This window comes from Dipodomys spectabilis, unplaced genomic scaffold, assembly GCF_019054845.1.
Source record: "Dipodomys spectabilis isolate Male_0828 unplaced genomic scaffold, ASM1905484v1 ptg000069l, whole genome shotgun sequence".
NCBI lineage: Eukaryota > Metazoa > Chordata > Mammalia > Rodentia > Heteromyidae > Dipodomys > Dipodomys spectabilis.
The window spans coordinates 2,971,099-2,989,030 of record NW_024870746.1 but is presented as its reverse complement, the minus strand read 5'-3'; the positions used below and the strand labels follow the sequence as shown (position 1 = coordinate 2,989,030).

Sequence of the window (17,932 nt, the reverse complement as noted above, 5' to 3'; positions counted from 1 at the left end):
GGGAGAGAGGGAGAGAGAGAGAGAGAGAGAGAGAGAGAGACCTCACAATGACTACAGTGGAAGAAAGTGTTCTTGGAATATAACTACCATCATCTAAAATGCATTAAACACATTTTTACTTCCACTAGGACTCCACTGTGTGCAAGTATTTTCAGGGGATATAAGTATCAGGTGCATAGCAATATCTCCTAAGCGCTCACACACAGTCTCCAAGTATCTAACTCGGTATATTGAATATAAAGGAGATCCGTTGAAAGAGACATCGTGAAACCAACAGACTAGCACATGTGTTTGCATTTAATGGGTATCCAACTCTCTAAACATTCTCACACACCTCATCCTTTTTCATTCTAAGTGTGATGTAGATTTCTTGCTAGGTGAGGAAAACAAGGCTCAGAGAGATCTAGAACTTGCCCCAAGTAGACAGCATCACCTGTGCTTCAGACACAGGTCTGTGTCATTCTCATGGGAGGTGCTGCTGCTACTCTGCTCAAGGTTATCGGTTTCCTTAATCACAACCAATTTCTGTGTCTTGCCCTTCTCTCAAAGAGGCATCACAGAACAGTAGCTCTATCACAGGAAGAAAAGGCCCAGCCCATTTGCAAGATGGTCAAAACGATGTTTAAAGACATCCAGTAGGGCTGGGAAGGTGGCTCAGTGGTAGAGCGCTTGCCTTGCATGCATGAGGCCCTGGGTTTAATTCCTCAGCACCATATAAGCAAAAAGAAAAAAGCCAGAAGTGGCGCTGTGGCTCAAGTGGTAGAGCGCTAGCCTTGAGCTGAAGAGCTGAGGGACAGCGCCCAGGCCCAGAGTTCAGGTCCCATGACCGGACCCCCCCCCAAAAAAAAAGACATCCAGTAATAATAATTATAATTTATGGGAGCTACTATGGATATAATCACTGTTTTTAGAGAGTGTATTTGTTACCAATTTTTGAAGCTATTTTATTGTCTTTAAGTAGTTGAACAAAGGAGTTGTCATTCAATAATGCAGTTTATAAATCTTGATCAATGCCATCCCTTTTAACAATGTCACCCAACCCTACCAACCCACACTTTCCCTTATTCTTCTTAATTTTTGTGGTATATACACTGAATTCTTTTTAAAAGTTATAAAGTTTGTTGAGGTAAGTTGACTACAGAACTATTCACCTTTTACTCCCCCAAGAAACTTTTTCTGTTGTGTTGTTGTAGATGGGTCCTGAGACCTTGTGTAAGCCAGGCAAGTGCTCTCTCACTGAGCAACATTCTAAGCCTACCCCTGAGACACTTACATTAATGTCCTGTGAAATTACTGTGGAGTACACACTCCCAGAAAACTCATTTTGGGAGCAAAGAGGATTTGGATGAAACATTTATCATACAATGTTGTTGTAACTAACTATAGATCTCAAGGTCCCAAGAAAAGTATCTTTAAAGTCATCTATCTATCTATCTATCTATCTATCTATCTATCTATCTATCTATCTATCTATCTATCTATCTATCTATCTATCTATCATCTGTCTGTCTGTCTGAAACAGGGTTTCACTACTACAATGAATTCTTGACTTCATTCTTCTCCCTTCCCCCCTTCATTTTAAATCCAAGCAAACAGAACATTTCACCAGTAGGTGACATCCATTGTAATGACAATAAAGAAATAACTCGTTCCCAGGAAAATACAAGCCATGCATTCCAAAACAGTGCTCCACAGACAATGGACACAGCTATCACGCTGGCCATGGAGGCCCTTCCCGGGGAAGCCCCAGAACCACACCAGATCCCTGTAAGGCCCCGTGCCCAGGCCACCAAAACCTTCCTACATCTCCCAGTCTACCCATTAGGGGCATCCCAAATTCACCTGCTAGCCTGCCATCCAGATTCCTCCTTTCCTTTGCTGAAGCCAAGGACTTATGTCTGTTTGTGGTCTCACTAACATGGCCTACGCGCCCCATGTCAGTGGGCTCCAGAGGGGCTGACAGTGACCCTCACACGTGTTTGTGTTTCTGTGATGCATGGGGACTGGCACTCATTGAAGAGAGCCAGGACACCTAGGATTTATGTATCTTACAACCTGCAAAAGCACCTCACACAAACAAGCACCTGTGCTTTTCACTCCTTCAGAATGACCTCTTAAATGCCTATTTGTTGGCATATGAGCTTGGAGCTAAATGTTTTTCACATGTAAACACAGAATTTCCCACACGGTTAATAATCAGGCAGAGTTAGTTATGACAGGGTTGAGAACACTGGCCTCAGGGACAAGCCCAGGATTAAATTTTGAACTTTCCTCTGCCCATCACCTCTTCCACCTCACCATCTCTCCACACCCCACTGAGCTCCAGGCCTCAGTCTCTCCCTTCACAGTTGCTCTCCTTTGGGAGAGCTCATCCAACCATTCCTCACCCAGGTCTTCACTCAGATATCACCTCCTCCAGGAAGTCCTCCCTACACACCACTCTTGCCTGTACTCTCCACTCCTTCCTCCTTGTTACTCCTGCATAGCACCTATCTCCACCTAGATTCCATTGTGAAATCTATTTACCTGTCTGTCATTTGTCTCCATCATAGGCATGTGCACTGGGCAAGGAAACTGGGGCCACTTCAGAGCCAGGGCCTAGAGCAGACAGTAGCATAACGTGAGCACTTAGTGGATATTTGTTAAGTGAATGAATTAATGCGGGAAGATATTGCCTGTGTTCCCAGCTCCCTAAGAGTTATGAGGAATCTTCTTCTCTCTCCTATCTACATAATTTATAGCCAATCTAAACCAGCATTAATTCTTTCAAATATATCCATCAAATGCCTACCATATTTCAGGCACTGAGAATACAATAATAAATAAGACATCTGCCCGCATACAGTACTTTACAATTAATGATCAGCTTCAACACCTCTGAAACATCTGAGTCCTCTAGTAAAGTGACTTTATTTTTTAATCTATTTCTTTTTTGCATTCTGAGTATCTTTAAAATACAGTAATTATGATATTCATACATAAGTTACACTTCACACATTAAGAGAGCATGTTGTTTTGTTTTTCTACCAGTGTGAGCGAGCCTTCCTCCAGTTCCGATGGCATTCTTCTGTAAGCCCCTGAGATGTTATCCTTTAGAGATGGAGCCATGAAGGCAAAACCTGGGTGATGTATCTATGTGGAAGCTTCTAGTTCTCTTAAATGGGTGGCCTGCAGACCTTGCCACCTATCTGACTGAAATAAAAATCCCTCTCTGTGACACAGAAGGACCATCTGTCCTCTGAGGGACCCACCAGCTAGGAAATCCCATCTGTTTTCTTTCTTAGGTGTCCCTAAGCCTATGGAAGCCTATAGCACTCAGCCAGCGTGGAGGTCCAGGCAGGCACGGACGGTGAGACCCTCTCATTTCTCTACTTTCTGTCTGGAAAACAGAGAAGAAAGACAAAAGCAATATGAAAACCAACCAACACAACTGGGCAATGGACTTTCTCTTGCATTTGCAGGACAGTACACTCTTGTGTCTATAAATTAACAAATCAAAGTTGAGATAAATTAACAAATCAAAGTTGAGAAGTTTAGCTGCAAGTCACTCCAAGGTCCTCTCATTCCAGATGAGGGAGTGAGAATGGCAGGCTGCAGTCGGGCTCAGGGAACTATCTGCAGCTTTTAATCCTCATGATTTAGAACTTCTCAGATGGACCTGACAACATCACACCCTGATCAAACACAAACCCCAATGCCATGCCCACTTGGACACAAGTCCCCTCTCTGTTCTTGCTCCCATCCTTATCCTCATGATTCTCTGAAATCTGACCATTATTTCTAGAAAGCATGTAGACATGAGCGAACCTTCGAATGAACACAGATCTTAGACCTGACTTTAAGCAGTACCCGTAGGAACAATCTTCTTTCACAACTCTTAAGAGTTGAGCAGTCCAAACACACTAGCATGAGATAGGGAGCAAAAAGGAACAGTGTGACATCAGGTTTTATGGTTGGAAAATCTGACACATCCCTTCCCTAAACTAACTTACACACACACACACACACACACACACACACACACTTCCCCAGCCTTTCAGGTCTTGGCTTATATCAAGAATGGAACAAAGTTAATAATATATGAGAGGATCCAGGAAAGATTATGGAATTTCTGGACAACATTGGGCTTCCCAGGGTCACATCTGCAGAACTGATGAATGGGGGTTAATATCTAAAATAATTCAGGAAGGAGTTGATTCTTGGCTCTTACTACAAGACTTTTAAGTCTAATGCAAGTAAGACACTTCCAGAGAACTTCAGAAGTTTAAACTTTCTATAAACTGGTAGGTGTTGAAGGAGAAAGCATCAGCCTCGAGTCCTTTCTCTGTCTCATCAGCTCCCCACCCTTGAGCATGGTTTGGTTAAATCCGAATGTGTGTTCTCCCCCTCTTAGCTCAGCTTGCTGGGAGTGCCAGTTCAGGGATGGCTATGTACTCTGGTTCCTCATTGAGAAAGAACTCCAAGTGGGAGGGTGAGAGGGATGCTGATACCCTCCAGCAGCCAGGAGAAGGTGTCTTCTTGGGTTTCCTGGGTTCACCCCAGGTGGAGGTCAGTTCTTGGCAAGGGAAGCTCCTTGAGGCAGCAGTGTATGAGGAAGCCAGTCAGCCCTGCCCAAAATAGAAACCCAAGCTACCTCCAAATCTGACCAAGCTCCCAATCCCACTGAATGTGGCCCATTCCATGAGATGGAGAAAGACAGCAGGAGTGAATTCAAGCTGAAAGGAGAGAAGAAAGCAGCTTGTAGGAAAGTGAGCATTATTTTTTTAATGCCATTCATATGCAACTCTCTATGCTTGCCCTATGAAAACAAAGGGCACTGCAAACTTCACAGTAAAGAGCTTTTAAATAGGAGATCATTAACCTTCCAGGGGCAAAGGCATCCAACTTCATGCTGCCAATTAGTGTGTTGCTGGGTGTTTATTCCACTGAGACAAAGAGCAATGATTGCATGTCACCTTACAGATGAGATCATGAGTGAATGATGAGCTTGAGCCCACAGAGCCCTGGGAATGCAAAAGTATCGCTGACAAAGACATCACAAGCAATTATTCTCTGTGTGACCCAAACCATCTCCCGACTCCAAAAAGAACACCTTGGCTATTACCTTAGAGCCAGCCCTTTGCATATATGTTAATCTGCCCTTTTGTGTTCTCACGGGTAAAAGATGAGGACCATAGTTTGTTCCAAAGCCTGTGACCCAGTACCTTGGTGGCTATGTGACAATTATCCCATCCTGAGGCAAAGGATCCAAAGGCTGTGTCAGTCAGGCTGTGCAGAGAGATGCAGCATACATCCCAGCCTCTACCACACAATGAAAATCAGTGAGACAGGAACACAGAAAGAATGGAGTAAGGGGGAAGTAAAAAGGAGAATCTGGTATTCCTGAGCAAGGAGCTTTCCTTTCTCTCTCCAGAGCCCCCAGGGAGGAATAAATATAATCATCAACCTAGCATGACAGCATGCAGAATAAAAGGAGGAGCTGCAGGTGACCATCTCTGCCGGGACTCGAACCCGGAACCTCTGGATTAGAAGTCCAGCGCGCTCGTCCATTGCGCCACAGAGACCTCACCACACACACAGCATCAGCACCAGAACTGAAAAAGCACATACCTTCTGCATCACCGAGCCATCTCAGCATCCTGCTCTCTGAGCGGTGGGGGGACAGGGACAGCTGGAAAATCTGGAGTGGAGATCCACCAGTGAGCTCTATCAAAGCTTTTCTCAATACAGTGGGGTTCCTAGGATTCTCAGAGGATTGGAGGAATGTGACAGTAGTCATTTTCCTAGTCCCAGAATCCCTGATACCACAGGACAGAGCAAGAGCCTGAGCTCCTTTCCTCGCCATCCCTACGGGAGGACAGGGGAAAATCTCTGTATTCTCATGCTAATGAAGCACAGTACTTCCAGCCAGCCGCGGAGCTTAAGCGAGCCAGCCAGAAGGCTGGAGCCATCTCTACTTCCACCCCCCCATTTCCTCCTCCATGTGGTTTCATCCCAGTCCACTATCCTCACACAGAGGCTGGGCAAAGCTGGGGGATTCCGAGGGAAAAAATGAAAACAAAAACAACCCCAAAACCTCTCTTGATCTCAGAGACAAAGACGATGCTTCTGTGAAGAAACACTGAACAGTGGCAGGGATAGGCTAGAAAGCTAGGCTGCAGGAAACTGGACCAGCTCTGGGCTTTAAATTGCATCTGTCAAGCCCTAAGAAGCACAGGGAGGAGGAGTCTGATGTGAGCTGTCTTCAGCATCTTCAATAGAATTAAGGATGGAAATAAAGACAGAACAGTATAGAGTGTGTGTGTGTGTGTGTGTGTGTGTGTGCGCACGCGTGCATGTGCCCCCCCCCGCCCCGTGTGTGCGTGCATGCATGCATATAGGAAAGAGAGAGAAGGTGGCAGCTCTCTGATGAAATACAGGTGGGCTTCACACAGTCCTCCCTTCCCCCATCCTTCACCAGCCCCAAGTACCTTCCAGTCTTTTCTCCCAGGCCTTCCTAATTTAAAACAGGAGGATTTCTCAGCTATCTGGGCTTGCTAGTGGTGAGCGAGTAAACTAAATTGACCACCGCTGTACAATCACATGTGAAAGACTGCTTAGATGCATAAAAACACTTGCTATTTTCAAAAGTCTCCCAGAGAACAAAATTCTATAATCACTATTGTTTAGAATTTCCCCTCTGCCAGTTCTTCTGAATCCAGGGCTCTCACCTCACTTGCAGCTCATTTTCTCCTATTGGTTGTCAGGCTCATTGGGATGATTGGTCTCTATGACAATAGGTTCACTTAAAAGTCTTGACTCAGTGTTCACCACCCCACTCCCATTGAAAAGATTGCTGTGCAAGCAGGGAGCTGACTCCGACTCCCCTTCTGCCTCCCTCCTGGTATGTTTCCATAGCCCTATGGACAGGGGCTGCAGACTCCAACCATGGCTTAAGATTGGTCTAGCCTGGGAGGCCAGATGACAGACAGGCATGGAGACAAATGACTCCATACAGGAGGAAATGTTTGGACTGGAAGAACTTTAAGGGTCCTTGTAACTCTAGGCCTGTACTTGGGTGTTTCACTTCCTGCTCATTTCTAGGGCACAGGAATGAGACCTGGCAGAGGACATAGGGTGGCAATTCAGCTGGGGTGAGGATGGGAACAGAAAACCTATTCAACCACCTGGGGAAAAGCAGCTACTCCCACTCCAGTGAAACTAAGCTGTCACACAGGACTAGAGACATGAGTTCAGAAAAGGTTCAGCAAATATATCATAAACCTAAAGCTGGGAGGCACAGAGCAGTTCATTCTCAGCATATGTATCTTGGACAACTTCAAGAGCCTGACCTACAGGAAGCCGACTTCTTGCTCGTATGAAAATGGAAAAACAAAACCTATTGCAGTTGTTCTGGGAAGGTTGTGGGGAGTAAGGGAGAGTGACAGTGGGGGTAAGGTTGACTAGAATATATTGTATAAGGTTGACTAGAATATATTGTACAAAGATGCCGAAGAATGACAAGAGATCCACCCCCCCCCACTCTTGTATAACTAACTTACACTACTAAAACGACAACAACAATGTATCTGACCCACAAATTGCCAGCCAGAGACTGGTTGAATGCCAGCTAGACTATATTATTCTCAATAACTCCCAACAAGGTGCTGGTCAAGGGACAAGCCAAGAGGTCATGTGGCTATAAAGGAAAACTCAACTCCATACACCAGCAAGGAGCCATTTAGGCAAGGCTAGAACTCTGGGGATGTCTCCTTTTGGGCATTATGCTCCCTTAGACCACTCCCCCCATACACATATCCCATAATCTCTGATCTTCACAAAGATAGGATCGCACAGCCTAGAAATCTATCAGTCCCCTAGTTCTGCACGGAGTCTTGGCTCTCCATCTCCCTTCAGAAGTTGTTTAATGATTGCAATGTGCTTACTGGGTGCTGGAGTCACAATGATTCAGGGTAAATAATGGCCTGGTGCTGCCCTCAAAGATCCTGTGGGTAAATTCCAAAGGAGGAATTCTTGAAATGTGCATAACAGAGAAGGAGGACACACAATTTATTGTCCAACAAATAAGGTGTCAAGTTGCCTAGTCCACACAAAGACCATAACTCTGGAAGCACAAAGAAAGATTACGCTTCCATAGCAAGCTGTGCAGCTTACGTGCTCTGAGACACTGAGAAAATTTGCTTCTCGGATGTTCTATTTCCTCATTATAAATGCAAGGCAATAATATCCTATCAGTAAAGATAAACTGAGGTTTCATGATGAAAAGCACTTGTCCCCTTCCTTCCTCTAGTCCATAAAATTGTAATTCTCAACTCTATTGCTTGAGTCACTATATTCCCTTGGAAGACCCTTCCTTTAACCTCTCCCTCATACCCCACCAAAATCTCTTTCTTTTAGAAAATCATTCTTGCTGCCAATAAGTCTTTTTGGGATTTCTGATCATCTATACTGGCAAAAGTATTCTGGACTGTCTGTCTGACATCTCTTGTTTTCTTTTTATCACTCGTAAATCAGATCTGCGTCTTGAGAGTATGAATAATGTCTCTTAAACCATGCTTCGATTTAAAACTAAGGAGAGAAACAATCAAATAAAGCTTTAACTGAATAATAAGGTTAAGCCATTCAAAATGATTGAAGACTACTTCTTTTCTTTCCTTTAAACCAGGTACATGCTATTCAAGTTTCTGGAAACCCTTAGTATCTTCTCTTCCAAAAAAAAAAAAACAACCCATCTACTGATTCAATTCTCCAAAGATCTGTGACTCAATCATTACTCATGCCTCTAATTGGATACCACTCCGTGACCCTACAGACAAGCTGGTGATGCTCATACATTATTTCATTCATAAATTGTTGCTGGGATACGTATGATAAATGCCAAAAAGAAATAATTTTCCCTTTGATTCAGGAACAAACACAATTAAATTGCACAGCCTGTGGTGGTCTCACGGCTCTCCTAAAGGTACCTCTATCAACTATTCGATGTATATTAAATGCTAAGGTATGTTACTGAAGTAAAATAGTGCATTAGGTATTTGCAGAGCTCAGTCCTTAGACTCTGTACTTCATCTCCCAGTCCCTCCAATGGGGTGACTCTTTAGGCACAGATATCTCTAACCAGAAATTTCTGCACACATCTCATGTGCCCACCCACTGTCAGTGCCTGCTTGCTCTCACCCCTAGGAGTGAGCCCACTCCATTGTTCCTGTGATCACTTCCTGGGAAGGCTCATATTTGTTACCCCTTATGGAAGAGTAAAATGGATACCCTAACAACGCAGAGGCCCTTCCATCCTTTTCCAGACATTTGGTTCTTGTGAAATCCTGTCCCATGCTAACTCACCTCTTCCTCTCAGGCACTTCAACCTATCACTAGGAATCATTTATGTTACCAAAGCTTCCTAATTCCCTCCTTCTTCCCCCCATGAGCTTTACTGCAGACAGTTTATTTCTCCCTATATCATTTCCTATCCTCCACAGAAGAGGAGAGATAATCCAGAGAATTATTAAACCTGATAATGAAACCAAAGAAAAATAAATAAAGGGAAATTTGCCTTCATTCATCCTATTCAACTTTCAAAATCCGTTTTAAGCTCTAGCCTTATCCAACTGAGTTACACAGGCCTTCCAGCCCGCCCCAAAGTAGCCCCAGAACTGACTTACCTTAACATAGGAAAGCTCATTTCCCTAAGAGAATCAGAGGAGTGAAGAATATGGAGAGAGAATCTCCCTGGTTTAGTAGCTTTCTCCTACCTCTGCCAGTCTTCTCCAGGAAAACAGTCAAACAATCAATTACGGAGAAAATGTCTCCAAAAATATGAAGTTTCTTTTTGACCAAGAAGGAGAAGGAAGATCGCAGTATTTAACAAATGGAGGGGTTATGGCTGCAATGTTCCACTGGATACTTCTAAGAATTTGGGAAGAAATGTTCTAATGCCTCACTTAGACACTCCAACAAATGAGTGAATTGTTAGTGCCCAGTCTCAGGTTCAACTCCTCTATCATCTTTAGGGTGAGGGAGCTCTGTACCTGTGTCTAACTTCCCTCTTCCCTCTTCATATGTGTTCAGGTCCTCAGTCCTCACTGTTTCTTTCAGTTCCCGTCAATATTTCCTTCTTTCTTGGAATTCAAAACAGTCATTTCTTGTTTTAAACATTCCTTTCCCCTCTGCCTATGTATCTCTCTGTCTCTCTGTCTCTCTCTCTCTCTCTCTCTCTCTCACATACACATCTCTTAATTCAGATTCCTCTCTCCTTTCCCCACATTCTGCTTTTGATATTCCCTAATTATTTTATTGTCTGCTCACTGTCTATAGGGTTCATCTTCTTAGTCCTGTTGCCCTCATGTGACTAACTCCACACACTCTTCCAAACTCACTGTTCGCGGCTTTCCCCAGGCTCAGCCCTTTTTTCTTTTCTTTTCTCTATCTGTCGCCATTAGTTATCATCCCAAAGGTTCACTTGAGCTTCCCAGACCCCGGATCCCTTTCTCCACAGGCTCTGCTTGTTAGTCCCAAAGTTATTATTGGTATTCCTTCCTCCTCAGGCCTTTTTCCTGCCTCCAAATTCCATCCTCAATACTTCATCCAGCCACCATTCTTTCATTTCGAGTCTCCTCCCCTTCCTATACCCTCCATTTGTAGTCCCCATTCTCCTGCTTCTCCTTCTACCCAGTTTGTACAGTACCACATTTCTGGGAGGCTGGCTGGTTTTTCCTTTCTTCTTCATGTTCACCTCCTGATGCCCTGGGCTCTGCCTGGCTCTGTAACACACTTCTGTGTGTTTTGCTTCTTGACTAAGCAATTCTCTGGGCCTGCCACAGGCTTTCACACTAGGAGGCCCTGAGCACAGCCTTGCTAATCCCCCTGGCATTGAGTTACCACAGGGGTAAACTGGCAACCAGGCTCCAAGGTCACTATGGAACCAGGCTCCTTAAAGGGCCAGAGACTGTCAGCTAGAGGTCAGACTCGCCTTAAAGAGTCAGTAATCTACAATCCTAGACCAAGAGAATCAAAATCACTGGTGGTACCCAACAGTATGAATAAACTGAGGTTCTATCCCTGCCTACTCCTGTCCAAGTTACATTCTTTCTAGAAGTAGCTTTGACAACATAGAAAAGTAGACTCACTGTGGCAAGGGAAGGAACGTGTTGCTTTTTTATTTTCTTATCTGCCTAATTAAAAAGGAAAAGTACATTGAAATAGTAGTTTCAATACCTGAGACTAAAGTTGTCCTTACACAGGAAGGTTATGGCTGGCAAATCACAGCAGGGTTTATACCTGGTTTATCCTTAAATGATGGTTACTACCTACTCAGGGGCAGCTCTCTAAGCAATGTCCCTAAAGAGCATTCAGTCTCAGGACTAAAGACAGAGGCAAGAAGAGATGAATCCTTCCTGTAGTAAGCCAGTTCTCCCTCAGGCTCAGATTCTCCACCTTTAAAAAGAGAGAGATGAATTCACAAGGTCCTTTTTCATGTTAGCTGTCTATGGTCCTAAGACACAGTATTTATGGTAGTAATAGCCATGATAAAGAGTATTCTGAATTTTTTTAATCCAATTTTATCTTCAGATTGTGAGATACACAGTATCATGGTCCTCCTTCTACACACACAAAAATATATTCTCATCAAAGGTCTTATCTTAGTAGGTAGTTTACCCAAAGGTACTCTGCTCATGAGTGGTAGGGCTGGGACAGGGACCCCAGTTCTGTCTGCTTCAGGCAGCCTCCATAGGAGGCACCTGCTGAGAGGTTTGAATTATCTCCATTATACCTTGTTCCAAGGAAGCAAGATTCTCAGAGATGTTTCACTAAATTCAGTTCTCTTAATTTTACACCGGGAGAGTGGCACCCTACAGATAGGACAGGAGGGCCAGGCAGGCCTGGGAAAAGCCACAGAGTGGAGTGAAATGTTACGGTGTTTAGAACAAGTGGCATCAGGTATCTGTATAGCCTTTTATTCAGTGGTCCACTCTTGTCCCAATTACCTTAAGCTAAAACGCAAGAAACTGATGTCCAGACGAAAGAAGCAACTTGCTAAAAAATCAGTCAGCTAGTCATTTATAAACCCATCCTCAGCTCCAGCTTCTCGGGCTCCTAATTTAGTGTTCTTTTTATTCAACTACAGTGTCACTGAATTACTCCTAAATCCCCAGGATACTCAAAACAAAGAATGGGGAGAAGGGGAGGGAGAGGATGAGTGAAATGCTTTATGTTCTGTCTTAACTGATGAACCAGAAAATTAAAAGGATCGAATACCTTTCTCTTCCTGGAATCACAGAAAGCTCAAAATGGGAAAAAAAGAGTTTAAAATAATTAAGTCTCTCTTAACCTTGTGCATCAGCTTAATTTTAACATACATTATTACTTTTATAAATTTTAGAAAAACTAGTTTGGAGATTAAATTGAAAATGCTAAGTGGCTGAATGTTTGCTCTTTATTTCCCATAGTTCTGTCCTCTATAATTTTTGTCAATGCTCTCCATCTGTAATTACACAGATTAGTAAACTCAGGCCCACAGAAATTAAATTACTTATCCAATATTATAAAAAAAAACTAAATGTTACAGCCTAGTTGGAAAACTATAAACTTTCAAGTAGAGTGAGCAAGGCTTGAGTCCCAGCTCATGTGAGGTACCTTTGAGCACCTCAGTAACCCTCACTGACCCTCAGATTACTCATTTGATTTTCAAAATCCACGCAAGTACTGATCTACCTTAGAACTAAGGTCATTCAAAGGAACAAATGTGGTAAAGGATAGACAGATCCTTACCCGACTAGTACCTGACAGTCTAGGTTTTACCCTCAGGATCCTTCTTCTTCCCCTTACTTGCTCTTCTGTTGACTTCAGCTTTAGCTACTGTTAGAGTGTCCTTGTTCCAGTTACTAATGCTTCCCTAATAGTTCAATCCAATAGTCGTATTTCAGCTACCTCTAGCATGACCCACTTGTGACCACAGCTTCATTCTTAAAAATACTGCTCTGGTTTCTGTAACACCTGCTTGCTTTCATCTTACTGGCTTCCTATTTCTCAGCTGCTTCTCTTTTCAGCCTCTTTCCTTAGACCCTCCACTTCCTGCTTAACTATTGGTTTTCCAAAGAGCTGTGTTGTAAACCATAGTGTTAGCAGATTGTTACCATATTCATTGAAAAGAAAAGAACAGGATAAAAGGAGAATAACAAAGGAGCTCACCTTTTGATAAAACCATGTATTTTTTTCCCTGAGATTTCTGTTTCTGGTAGACATAAGATGTATATATGAGCAATGGGTTATTCCACATTCAATCACTGGGACAAAATATCTGAGATAATTCACTTATAAAGAAAAATGATGTATATTTGGATTATAATTTTATGGGTTCTAATCCAAGATCAGACAGAATTGTTGCTTTAGATCTTTGGTGCAAGTGCTAGGCAGCAATGGTGGGGAGCATAACTACTTAACATCATGAGCCCAGAAGTAAAAGTGGAAGGAGAGAGGATCCCAGGATCCTCTTCAAGGACACACTCCTTCCAGTGGCCTGACTACTTCTAGTCAGTTAGTCCTGTTCTCATCTACTAATACCTGGGGACAGAGCCTGTAGTTCATGTTCCTCTAGAGGTCAGCCAGTGCCCATGCAGCATGTATGTTCTAGGGCATACTAAAAATGCACAACATTTGTGTTGTGGTCAAAAACTGCCCTAGATGTACCTAAGTTCTCCTCTTTCTGTTTCTCTGCATAATCTTAAATGGCTCATTACACATGCTATCAATTAAGAACTGAAAACATCAATGCTCATGCCTTAAAACCAGACATGGCACCTGAAATCCACCTCAGCTGCCTTTAGATTATCATCCCTACTTACCTCACTGAATCTCAAGAGCAAACAGAACAACTCTGAGCTTACATTTCCCCATAAACCTGCTCTTCATAGCCCACTAACTTAGTTAACGGTAGTACCATACACCTAATAATTATCCACTTATTTATTCTCATAACTCTATAAATACCTATTATTTACCAAGATTTGGACTAGGCATTGATGATGGATCATAATGCTATCACATCTCCACTTGATAAAGTCCCAGCCAGAAACAGGAAAAAAAAATCAAAAAACAAAAGTTTAACTCTATAGACACATTCAGCATGCTACAAAAACAAAAGGGAGGGAGTTAGATAATCTAGCCAGAGACTTCTAGGATTTCACTGGAACTGCACACCTAAATAGTGGTTTGAATAACAACAACTGGTAACTTGTGCAAAAATGAGAAACAAAACAAAAAATACCCACCTCAAAATAAAAAAGGCTCCCCTCCCCCTTCCCCCCTCTCCCCCTCCCCCCTCCCCGCTACACCCCCCCCCCCCCCCCCACCCCCGCCTCCTCCCGCACGGCCTGGGAGGTGGGGGGACCCTGCTATAACTTACTTTGACTACTACAAAACCCAAAACCTCCCTGGCTGTGCTCTCTTGAAGTGATCCAACCACCACACAGCAGCTGGAGTGCTCTATCTAAAATACAAATAAGATTATCCTTCTTCCTCACTGAAAGCCCTACACTACCTCTGCTTCTTCTGCAGGATTAAAATCTTTAGCATGTCATAGGAAGAGCTTCATTATCTGATCTTTACAGCCACTTACTCTGTCACTTCCTGCCTTTGGACTTCGGCAGCACATCCACCTTCAGAATTTCTTTTTTTTTGGGGGGGGTCCAGTCTTAGGGGGCCTGAACTCTGGGCCTGGGTGCTGTCCCTCAGCTCTTCAGCTCAAGGCTAGCGCTCTACCACTTGAGCCACAGGGCCACTTACGACTTTTTTTTCTGCTTATGTGGTGCTGAGGAATCGAACTCAGAGCCTCAAGCATGCAAGGCAAGCGCTCTACCACTGAGCCACCTTCCCAGGCCCCACCTTCAGAGTTTCTTACCTGGTGGTCTTTGGCTATAGTTTTTTTACGCTGTCCCCTCTTCCTAGAATGTCTTTCTTCCTCAGTCCTTCTTTCGTCCTCACCACACAACACACATGTGCCCAGAATCTCTTTCCCAACGCCATCTTTTTTTAAATTTTGAGGTGGATATTTTGGTTCGAAGTCAGCCTCAGAAAGGAAGTCCATGAGACTCCAATGAACCACCAAAAATAACTGGAACTGGAGCTGTGACTCATGGTAGAGCACTAGCTTTCAACAAAAAGCTCAGGAACAGCACCCGGGCTCTGAGTTTGAGCCCCAGGACCCACACAAAAAGAAAAACAACAAAAAGTTATAAAGGCGATCTCAACCTCAGTAGCCAGACTAGCTGCAATAAAATCTGAAAAGAAGATGGATTTGCTAAATGTAGTACTGGGGAGACAAAACTGGCCATCTAGTCACTGAAAGATAGAACCCTGAATTTTGACAAGACTCCTCTTTGTTCTTATGTTCCAAATCAGCTACTCTGGTATATCCACTGTACCCCTTTAAAAAGGGTTCAAAAGAATTCCCTCACTTTCCCTTCCCATGGCTTTTGGCCTAGTTGGGACAGTTCACTCTCAATAGCAGCACTATTTAAATATTTTAATAACCCCTCACTTAGCAACCATCCCATCTGCCACTTCGCTAACACAGCAATTGTGATTTTTCTTGAACGTAACACTCAGCGTGCTTCACTTATCTTTGGCCTAGAAATGAATGATTTTATTTTTGTCTATCTTTTTAACTTTATTTACTGGTGTCCCTACCTTCGGCCCTTATCTCCTGATAGGCAGGGCCAAAATATTTACAGGTTCTTTTAACCAGAGGGAGAGAAAAGATTCTACTTTCCTATCTCCATGCTTTGGTATGCAATGATATTCCTCCTTCTGGAATGCCATTCTCTTCTCCTCACTCTACATCTGACCCAATAAACCACTGTTCCTGTCCTTGAGGCTCAACTCGTTTTCTCTACCCTCTTCCTTGATGCCTACCACAACCCCACACAGACTGGCTCATGGCCAACCTTGTACCATGGCTGTTCCCTGTGCATATGGCCACTGAGCCCTGAGCATACCACGTTGTAATTAATGTGTGGATGTCTGTCGCCTACCAGAAGGTAAGCAACTTGATTTCTTTCCACCCTTGACAGCCTGAGAAGTGCCTGGCACACATGGTGCTTGTTCAATATATGTTTACTTTAAAAGTGGATAATCAAGCAACACTACTGGAATAAGTCTCCATCTTTTTCAATGCTAGATCACTCCCAAATACCACAATTCTGATTTTTAGAGTGGAATATTACATGAGAAGTCTTAAAATGAGACATAGCAGAATGTATACCTTTCTCTACAGCTTGTTTTCACCGACACTGTACTATTTCCTGCTAGATGATTTAAACTTAAACTCTTCCAACACTATGTACTTTAAAACAAAGCTAATTATTATGGCTTGAATATTTATGTTCTCCCTAAATTCATATGTCAAACCCCTAATCCCCAGTGTAATAGTGTTTGGGCTGTAATTAGGTCAGATCACAAGAGCAGAGCCCTCAGAAATCCTCATAAGAACAGTCCCAAGAGAGATAATCTTTCTCCATTCTGAGAGGACACAGTAAGAAAGCAGCCATTCCCAAAAAGGAAGAAGGCCCACATTAGAAACTTAATTAGCCAGCACCTTGATCACAGTGCTGCAGACTACAAAATTCTGAAAAGTAAATACCCGATAGTCAAGCTTTTCATTCTATGGCATTCTGCTACAGACTCCTGAACTATACAACACTAATGTCCTTCTATTCCAAAATACCACACACCCAGTGGTGTCCCCTGACTCTCACACTTCTCTCCAGAATTTAGCATCTTCTAAGTCACTCAAATGCCAGAACTGAGAGCTGGTTCCATTTACTCTTTTTTGATTTCCAGAACCAGAACCAAACATGACTCTTCCTTCCATACTTAATGCGACTTCCCTAGCTCAGAACTATTTCCACAATCACTTTTTAATTGATCTTCTGAGGATAAGCTTTCAAATTTAATTTATTTAAGCAATCCATGCATATGCACACTATTATAAGAAGATCAAGTATATAATATAAACAATTTCATTCCTCCTTATACCTCTTTAATCCTTATTCTTCACTCTTAATAATAGTTATTATTAGAAATAATTTTCCAAATTCAATATGGCTCTGGATAATAGGAATACTAATCAAGTACCTACTGTGTGCCAGGCACTATTCAAATCACTTTAAATGGCTGCTTACTTAATCTTTGCATCCTACAAATGTAAGGTATGTGTTCAATTACTGTCTCTAGTTTCCATGAAAAATAAAATGCTAAAATGGTTACACATCTTGCCTGAGGTTACATAGCCACACAAGAAATAGCTCTTCATTTTTCTTGACTATACATTCAAATGTATACAAACTATAACATGTATACATACATCACTGAGACATTTTTCATTTCACAGGAAAGTGATAACGATATATGTATTACTTTGTATTTCAACAATACATCTTGAGTATTGTTCCACATTGGTTCATATAAATTTACTTTAATCTGTTTAACTGTAATGTGTTATTACAAAGAATGTCAAAGCTTTATTTATTTCACCAGTTCACTATTGATGGATATTTGGGTGGTTTTCAATTTCTCACTACTGTAAAAGATGATGCGATGTACACAACTGGGCATGAATCACGGGCTCCTGTGTGAACAGATCTACTGCACCATTTGTGAAAATGGCACCTCTGGTATTTCTATTTTTAATTTGAATACATCCTGCAAGATTTTCTCAAAAATACACCTTTCCATATTTACATTCTCACTCATAATATATGAAGATACCTATTTCCCCAAACACTTGCCAACACTGAATATTATCCATCATTTTATTTTTTGCACAATTTGGTAGGTTGCTTCATTGCTTTTTAACAACCTAGGGTGTCTTCAGTGTTTTTTCATTTATATTTCTCAAATTCCAAATGCAGGTAGTCATCTTTTCAGGTATTTATTT

The 17,932-nt window shown here is 42.6% G+C and overlaps 1 non-coding gene across 1 annotated transcript; it reads right to left on the bottom strand.

The window, feature by feature from the left end:
* Positions 1-5,490: 5,490 nt before the first annotated feature.
* Trnar-ucu lies at positions 5,491-5,564 on the bottom strand. Its single transcript has one exon. It is a non-coding gene; the product is annotated as a tRNA-Arg (tRNA).
* Between the last annotated feature and the right edge of the window lie 12,368 nt (positions 5,565-17,932).